The sequence below is a fragment of the Otolemur garnettii genome, unplaced genomic scaffold, assembly GCF_000181295.1.
Source record: "Otolemur garnettii isolate 467f Iridium unplaced genomic scaffold, OtoGar3 scaffold00097, whole genome shotgun sequence".
In the NCBI taxonomy this organism is placed as follows: domain Eukaryota; kingdom Metazoa; phylum Chordata; class Mammalia; order Primates; family Galagidae; genus Otolemur; species Otolemur garnettii.
Window position 1 is genome coordinate 2,250,064 of NW_003852492.1, and position 9,511 is coordinate 2,259,574.

At 42.6% G+C, this 9,511-nt stretch overlaps 1 pseudogene; it reads right to left on the reverse strand.

The window, feature by feature from the left end:
* Positions 1-9,174: 9,174 nt before the first annotated feature.
* LOC111727214 lies at positions 9,175-9,286 on the reverse strand (annotated as a pseudogene).
* Positions 9,287-9,511: the final 225 nt, after the last annotated feature.

The following is a 9,511-nucleotide window of genomic DNA, read 5'->3' on the forward strand; positions in this document are numbered from 1 at the left end:
GACGGAGACATACAATGCGGTACATGAACTTACACGCAAAGATGCACATACACACAGGGTGCCAAAAATACATTTTTAAAAAGGAAACAATGTATTAAATTGTAACATTCAAGTCACGTTTGACTTCTGCATTTACAAGAGGTGCCCAGCATGACTTGTTATCACATACATTGAATATTATAATTTCAATACCGCTTCCTCCTTTCTTACAACGTATGCCGTTTAGGCACTCTCTGTGTATATACACGTATATACAACTACACACACATATTACGTAGTATTTTTCCAGTATCTCACAGGTCTGTTTGAATCACACATAAGGAGTTAAATCTACTAAAGTATGACAAAAACCACCAAATGAACTTCACAGAAGACCTAAAAGAGGAAATTCAAGATGCAAATAGTTTAAGAAAATCTGTATTTGCTTCAAAAGCTTAAAACCACTTTTTTAAAAACCTGTTAGAAGTAAAATTTTAAAACAAGCACTTCTGCCCAAAAGAAAAAAAAAAAAGTCACATTCTAGGCATTCACTAAATATTTTGTGTGATTCTCTATGTTACCTGAAAGCAGCAGTTCTCAACCTGTGGGTCACGACCCCTTTGGGGGTCTCCTGCCTATCAGATATTTACCCTATAATTCAGAACAGTAGAAAAATTACAGTTATGAATGGCAACAAAAATAATTTTATGGGTGAGGGGGGCCTGTGGCTCAAAGGAGTAGGGCGCTGGCCCCATATACCGGAGGTGGTGGGTTCGCACCTGGCCCTGGCCAAAAACTGCAAAAAATAAATAAATAAATAAATAATTTTATGGTTGGGGGTCACCACAACATGAGGAACAGTATTAAAGGGTCGAGGCATTGGGAAGGTTGAGAACCACGGCTTTAAAGGATGGTACCAAATGCAACACAAAACAGGATCTGATGAGTGAATGAAGGGTGATGTCATGTCCACGATTTTAAACCAGTGGTTCTCAACCTTCCTAATGCTGCGACCCTTTAATGCAGTTTCTCATGTTGTGGTGACCCCCAACCATAAAATTATTTTCGTTGCTACCTCATAACTGTAATTTTGCTACTGTTATGAATCGTAATGTAAGTATCTGATATGCAGGATAATCTTAGGCGACCCCTGTGAAAGGGTCATTTGACCCCCAAAGGAGTCAAGACTCACAGGTTGAGAACCGCTGTTCTAAACCAAGAATCTTCACAAGAGCCTGGGCTGCAGGTTCCAAGGTCAAGTTGAAGACTGCTTGTGGATGTGGAGAGTCGGCTTCCACAGGTACCAAGAACCCCAGAGAGCTCAGCAGAGGAGTCTGCTAGACAGAGTGACCATGCAGCTCTGATTTTCCTCAATAATCTTGTTCTCACATATTGCTCTAGAATATTTATTATAATGCCCTCTCACAATCAGAAGTGTTCTGTTTAGAAGGCTGAGTTATAAAACAGCTACCGTAGCCATACAGGGTTTGCTTGCCCATTTAACAATAATCACAGACCCACTGTGTTCAGGGCTCAGTAGAGGTTATTAAGCAGGCCCAGTTTCATTCTACCAAAGATATTGTATTTCAAAATAACCTTAAACCTGTCTGAATCCCAGCCTAACTCCATAGCAGACATTGAGAAGCTCCAGAAAATTACTTAGTTTCTCCGTTCTATTCACAAACAGGAATATCTGCATCAGTTTCAGCACAACAGGTAATAAGTAATGGTCTAGGAAGTGGTCAGGCTAAGGAATCAGTTAGCTGTATGTACACCATTGAATACTATGCAGCCCTAAAGAAAGATGGAGACTTTAACTCCTTCATGTTTATATGGATGGAATTAGAAAATGTTCTTCTCAGTAAAGTATCTCAAGAACAGAAGAAAAAGTATCCAATGTACACAACCCTATTTTGAAACTAATCATAGCTTTTACAGGAATGTCATAACCTAATTATAGCCTTAGAATATGGGAAGTGGGTAGGAGGGGGAGGCAAGGGGGGTGGATGAGGGGAGGGAGGGTGATTGGTGGGGTCACCTACATGGTTTATCTTATAAGGGTATAAGTGAATCTTTCTAAAAGCAAAGTATGAATGTCTTAACTTAATGACTAAGAGAATGACATGAAGGTTATGTTAACCAGTTTGATGAGAGTATTTCAAAATGTATATGAAAACAGCACACTGTACCCCATGATTGCATTAATGTACATAATTATGCTATAAGAAATTTAAAAAAAAAAAAAAGGAATCGGTTAGCAACTGAGCAAGATGCCCAAGCACAATGAAGACTACAGCTGAGGACTACAGCGTAACAGACTGTGGCTGACGCTGACGGATGTTGGATGAATACAAATCACTTCAGCTCCCTACTTGCTGCTCATCTCCTTTTAACTCTATGTATCTCCTAGGTGTCTTCTCTTTACAATGTATCAATTCTGAATCAACTGCCTTAATAACTGCATTTTTCCATACTTGGCCGAACATCTGCTAACTGTAACAGTAAAGTAGTAGTAACAGGTCCAACATCTAAAAAGGATTTTACAGCTCGGCGTCTGTAGCTCAGCAGGTAGGGCGCCAGCCACATAGATGGAGGATGGCAGGTTCAAGCCTGGCCCGGGCCGGCTAAACAACCATGACAACTGCAACAAAAAAATAGGCAGGTGTTGTGGCGGGCACCTGTAGTCCCAGCTACTTGGGAGGCTGAAGCAAGAGAATGGCTTAAGCCCAAGAGTTTGAGATTGCTGTGAGCTCTCCCAGGGTGACAACAGTGAGACTCTGTCTCAAAAAATAATAAAAATAACAAGGATTTCACATCATTGTAAATATTATTCTGCTAGTGTGAAATGCATAACAAAAGATCCCTCTATTTTGATATCCTATCTATATACATATACATATTTGGAGTGGTTTTGGTGAAGAAAGGCTGCCATGTTCTTGGGTAGTGTCAGGCACCAATGCTTTCAAGTTCCCAAATATGAGAAGATCTAGCATCAATTAACTCTTGTCAAGGCTTATTATAATTCAGGATCTGGACTGAGCTGACAGTTAGGTCATTACACTGTCATTTAAAAGATTCTGTATAGTCGATATTCTTATTCTCACATTGCAGATGAGTTAACTAAAATTTAGAAAGAAAGAAGTGATTTATCCAAATTCAGAGAAATAATAGAGGAATAAAGTAAAATTTAAACTCAGATCTTCTCACTTCAAGATTAATTCTCTGTGCACTACAGTATATGCTAACAGCAAGGCTGTTGGGAACAGAAATGGAGCTGGCCTGGTCGCCACCAGATGGACTGGGCATATTTTTCTTATTAAAATAGCTATATTGCTTACTATAAGAATGGCTTATAAATAATAAGTTTTTCCCCCCACATAATACTCTATTGCAAATCCTTAGAAGTCCTGATTCTATTTTTAATTCTTTATGTTTTTCTAGTTACTGAATTCCTGTATAATTAAAATAAGAAAGGAAAAGAAAAAAGGAAAGTATTCCTTGGAATTTCTTTCATGCTCTGTTCCCAGCCTGTGTGTGTATTTTTTAGTGTGTTTTTAAAAGGTTGCATTGACTCAGCAAGAGGATCGCCAGCTACGTGACAGTTCATCTCTGGTTTCTATTACCCATGATTAATGCCAGGGACCGTGTTTATACTCTCAGTCTACACACCAGTTAGGGGGCTCAGGGAATGTGGTTCCGGCTCTAATAAAAAGAAAGGGTCGGGGTGGGGAGTGTGGACGAGTGGGTCCACGCAACTCAGCAGAGAGCTGCGCATTTCACGGGTTGTGGGGGGTGTAGGGCGACGGGCCCATAAAGAAGGGACTCCCAGCGAAAAGTGTATCCTTGCCTGTTCTTGAAGACTGCCAGACTCCACTCAGGAGAAGATGATGGAAGGCAGGGCGGAAAGCTGTGTCCTCATCAGATCAGAGGGAAGACACAGTCATCATTCAAATAATGAACCCTTCAGCCAGCCACGAGTTCATTACAACCAAAACTCAGAGTTGGGGGGTGGGGTGTCGGCAGATAAGAGCACTGTGGGGAGACGGAGCTGCAAGGGGCACCAAACTTCATGTATGTTCTCTGGGCAGCCGCCCTGCCATTGATTCATAGAATAATTCTCTCTCAAGGCTGGTGTAGACCTTGACGATTGCCTATCCCGGCCCCCTTTCATGTGGGAATGCCTTCTATCGCATCTCACCAAAAACTCACTCCTGGTTAATTCCAGGAATAAAGAACTTGTTATTTCCTAAGGTATCTCAGTCTATTCGGAGGCAGCTCTAACTGTTTGAAAACCATTTTTCATTAATTTCACCAATGTTTATTAAGTACCAAGAAAGTGCCCAAGGCCGGTTTTAGATACTTGAAAAAAGCAGTAAGAAAAAAAAATTCCAAAATAATAATTGTAATAAAAATAATTTTAAAATCTCTGCTGTCTGGAAATCCCTGCTATCTGGAGAGAGCAGCTCTCACTTGGCACAGTACTGCAATAATGAGAGTTAGTACATTTTGAGTACTGTGTCCATTATCAAATCTTCACAACAACCCATACAAGTGGGTGCTGATTTCACCAGTACCCTCATTTTTAGATGAGAAAGACAAAATTTACTGAGATTAGTGCCTTGCTCAAGCTCAAAGATTTTAAGAGTGAACAGAACTCAAACGTAGATGAGTAGACAGACTCAAAGCCATAACGACCAAATCACGACTTATCACCTCTATTGCCAGCTGTCAAGCAACGTCCCTTGAGAAGAAGATTATTCTTCCTAAATCCTTTTTAGAAAAGTTAATCAACAATCAAGCTTAAAAAAGAAAATTGGCCCCAAAGGCCTATTAACTTGGGAGGAATGAGGCCGGCTTCTCCCACAGATCCCAAGAAGCAGGCACGTCTGCTACCAGGGTCCTTTCTCAAAAATCCTGATTCTGACCTGGGGACCTAGAACTCCATCCATCTCATGAGTCAAGGGGGGCACTGAGCTTGATAATCAACAGCATTTTCCTTGCTCCTGCCCCTCTCCCGTACTTTACAACAGGCGTTTACTGTGTTTATCTAGTGGACTCGTGTTGCAGTCTTTAGGGTACACATACCCTAAGGGTGAGCTAATGGGAATGCTTTGGGGGGCTGGCCCACTGCATCCAAAACACTCAAGGCCCTGCAGTCTCAGTCTGCTCTGCACCAATCTGACTGCACCCTGCCTGCCCAGGCAACAGCCAAGCCCTGAACACCTCCTCTGATTTTAGGTAGCTCAAAGACCAGTCGGGGTATGTGATTAATTAGTGATATACAGAAGGGAAATTTCATTAACTAATCAGTCAAGTTAGGTACAGAATTCCTCTCATTGTCCCCTCTCTACTAGTGTAGAAAAATTTATTTTCTCTTATTTCTCCACCTACATATGAAAATTCACCTTTTTTTCCCTAATTTTCCTGAACTGCTTTTATTCCTATCCCTTTTTTTTTTTTTTTTTTTGAGACAGAGTCTCACTCTGTCACCCTTCATAGAGTGCTTTGGCATCACAGCTCACAGCAACTTCAAACTCTTGGGCTTGAGCCATTCTCTTGCCTCAGCCTCCTGAGTAACCGAGACTGTAAGTGTGTGCCACCACACCCATTAGGTTTTTTATATTTTTAGTAGAGGAGGGGTGTTCCTCTTGCTCAGATTGGTCTCAAACTCTTGAACTCAAACCTGCCTCAGCTTCCCAGACTGCTGAGATCACAGGAGTGAGCCACCATGCCTGGCCTTGCCGGGACTTTTCTACTTGATTTACAAAGATGTCCTCCCTATGGCCAAAATAATTGGATAGCAAATTAGAGTATAGCAAAAAGAGATAAACAACAATATGCTACTTAAATACTTCCGTGTTTAGATGTAGATTTTTTCTTCCTTTCCTCTTTTTCATTAATTTAAGATAAAATTCAAGGATTGTTTTCATGAAAGAGTCCCAGGGAACATGACTGGCAACCTTGCTAAAGTCACAAAGAAGAATACAGCTCTAAATTCAACTTACACCCGAGAGGGTTGATATCACAAGTACGGATTCATTTACTCAACAGTTTTTCTTTTGGTTCTTTATACGAGGCTGTTAGAGATGAGGATCTCTCACAGAGTCTAACAGACTCAGTCTGCCATTGTCAAACTGATCAGCAAAACCAATCGAATTGGTTCAATATAACCCCATGCAGGTCTACAACCACTGACCCATAAATTCACTCCAAGAATCAATAAATCTTTCCACTTGAAAATTCCATCGATTTAGGTGGCAAAATTTCTCTAGGTATCTAAAACAGCAAATCCCTAAGTCATGTTTGAGACTGCTGATCCGAGATGAGAATTTCTCTGGAAGGGAAAGAACTCTGTAAGAGACGAGGAAGCCACAGGGACTTCATCGCAGACTCCAACTCGGCTCGTTCCTGGAAGGACCGTCTCAGTGCTGCTGCTGTTGATCTGAAAGCTTCCCCCTTCTCAGAGGAGCTCGGTGGGTGGTCCCGACAGCTTCAGCAGAGCTCAAGATTGTCCACAGGGGCAGAGTCGATGGTGACAGTAGCGAGAGTGGTGAGTCAAGTGATCCATATGTGGTTCTTCCTTCTTAACCCGCACGGCATTCGACCCTTGATCTAGGGACTCAAGTTCACTGCAGGACGAGGATGAAAAGATGTAGGGGACATGAAAGGCCATGTGATAAGTGTCGTGAGAAAGGGACATCTGGATGAACGTGATCAGGAGGAAGTAGCACTTGAAATGGATCTAGAAAAGCAGGTTTGAGGTCAGCACAGGGTATGAGGGCGGAGGCTACTCCACACAGAAAGCGTCTCAAGTCAGGGGATGCGAGGATGTTCCCAACAGCTAAAGTTATCCAAATAGTTGAAGGGTGTTCCAGGGTTTAGAGGGAACCAGAAGATGGCAAAGAATTTCTTTGCCTGTCATTTCAATTTTTTTTAATTTTATTGAAAAAGGAAGTACAATTTTTGAAGTTCTTCCTGTACAGGAGGAAAAAAAGACCAGGCACATATATTTGAAACCTCCCCTTAGGCTGTAGCTACTAGAATAAAAAGGGAATATGTTTTATGGGGTGTCCAATCTTTTGGTTTCTATGGTCTGTATTGGAAGAAGAATTGTCTTGGGCCACACATGAAATACACAAACACTAATGAAAGCTAAAGAGCAAAAAAAAAAAGGTTCTGTGCATAATTTTCATGATATCCTCCACCACACACACAAAAAAGTCTCACACAATCTGTATGCGGCCCACAAGATGCAGGCTGGACACCCCAGCACAGAATTTGGTTTCAAAACATCAGTAAAATCCAGCAACCACAGGTATTAGTGACATAAAGATAATTAAGACATGGTTCCAGTGTTGTCAGCCAGGGAAAGAGGCACAGTTAGAAACAGATGAGTTCAATGCCCTTTCAAAAAATGACAGCGTTATTTTCACAGGACGCCTAGAAGCACAGAGGGGCACTAAATATTTATGCTCAGTAAACTGCTGTGGCCTAACTGTGCAGGCGTGTTTGGAGATCTGAAGTTGGCATGAGACGTGCAGGCGCAGACTGATTTTGAAGGGACCACCTAGAATCGCCTGGGTTGTGAGCGGCCCCGGCTCTGCCACTGGTTTCTTGCTATGTGAACTTGAGCGAGTAAACTTTCTCAGAATCTGTTTTGTTTATTGACAAAGTTGGGAGTTGAATGACAATAATTTCTGAGTTCTGATTCTGATAAACTCTAACTTTAAGCTGGTTGATTGTTTTATTCCCCTGGTCCCAGGCACCTCTGTTGGCTTCTCCATACGCATCTTAGAGCTATATAGTTGGGACCCCTATTAACACCCGCTCCCCCCACCCCGCAGTGCAGAACAGAGGAGAGGGCAGGGTGGGGCTTGGGAGGCTTCTGTGCATGCTGTGGGCTCACTCTTAGCCACATCTGTGCCCACATAACTTCCATGCCCTCCAAGCAGAGATGCAGCCAGTCCAGGGTACCTTTGAGTCCCAAGGCTTTCTCAGGCCCTGCAGACAGCTTCTCCCACTCCCCCTGGCTTATAAGAGAAAGAGACTTCTGTGCTATGTCTAATGTTATCTGGTCCATTTTAAAAATGAGACTAGAATAGCCACAATTCCTCCTTCTGAGGAAAACCCTCGTGGTGCTCTTTTAATTGTGTGATGAATTAAGCCCCACTGAACTGCTTTAATAAATCAACCAGATAATGCTTGGAACTTCAGGGGGGAATACCAAGTCAGAGGTGGGGGCTCTAAAAAATCACCTGAAAAAGACAAAAGGGGAAAGAAAAGACCCAGAATGAGTCCTCAGGAAAAAGTTAGATTTGAGCTGGTAGGAAAAATTGGAGAAGCATAGAAATTTCTTTTCCTCAGAGCTGAGTTATTGTTGGCAAGCGCCAGAGGTTCTGCTGCAAAGACCTCCCATGATGACCAGCAGAAAAAAAATTTTTTTAAAGATGAGAGAATGTGGGTGTTTTCATTTTAATTAGAGTTATTTATAGGGCAGAGATTGCTGTGTTTACATGTGTGTGTTTTCTGTCTCAATGGTCATCGTCAGCTTTTTTGGTCTTTTCATTACAGAAACAGAGAGACAACCTACCCACTTCTGGTTAGCACCCATCTGAGATTACAGAAATCTCTGCTGAGTCAGGTGGAGATGGAGCTGAGTCTTAAGAACCGTGAGTTCTGAATCTCTGCTACTTTGTCCCAGGGAAGATGCAAACTGCTGACCCACCCTGGATGGAGCCCCTGGGAAGGAAATCTCTGGTGTTAGTGTTAGCCTGCAATCTAGAGAGAAGGAAAAGAAATCACAGATGAGTCTCCCTGTGCAGACACTGATAAGTCTGAATCTGACACCACTCAGAGTAAATGCCCCTCAGCCCCCCCTCAGCCCCTCAGGGACTGAAGGGAAGAAGGGCCCCTGACTGTTTTGCTATTGCCTGAAAGTGAGCAGGAGATCTAAACACCCACTCTCCTGCAAGGAGGGGTCCTGGGCAAGTCACTTTGCTTTTCTGAACCTCAGTTTCTTGTTCCGTGAAATGAAGAGGCTTGGGGCCCAACGGTCTCTAGGAGTCTTTGCTGTTTTTTTGTGTACTTTTCCAATATCTTATTAGGCATTTTTTCAAACATATAGTACAGCTGAAATAATTACACAGTGATCAGCCGTACATCCACCATATACATTTCATGATTTTTTTCTTCTTCACATGTAGAGAATTTGTTCGTAGTGAAGCCACAGTTTTGTGCACCTGATCACAATGACCACAGATTCCTGTTGGGTGTGTTATAAAGAGAGTCTTTGCTGTCCTCGCACCTTCTGCTCTGTGAGAAGAGGTGAGATGGACTTGCTAGGCCTCCGTGCCAGGGTGTTGATGTTTCCGGGGGCCTCTGCCCAGCAGGGTGCAGGGTAGTACCCACATCCTAGGAAAGGCGAGTGGGAAACCATGGCAGCTGGTCAGATCTGCCCAGCCCCAGGAGATGGTGTACGTGAAGACAGACGGGGTGACCCACAAGTCGCTGTATATAGGAAAGATTATCGTGA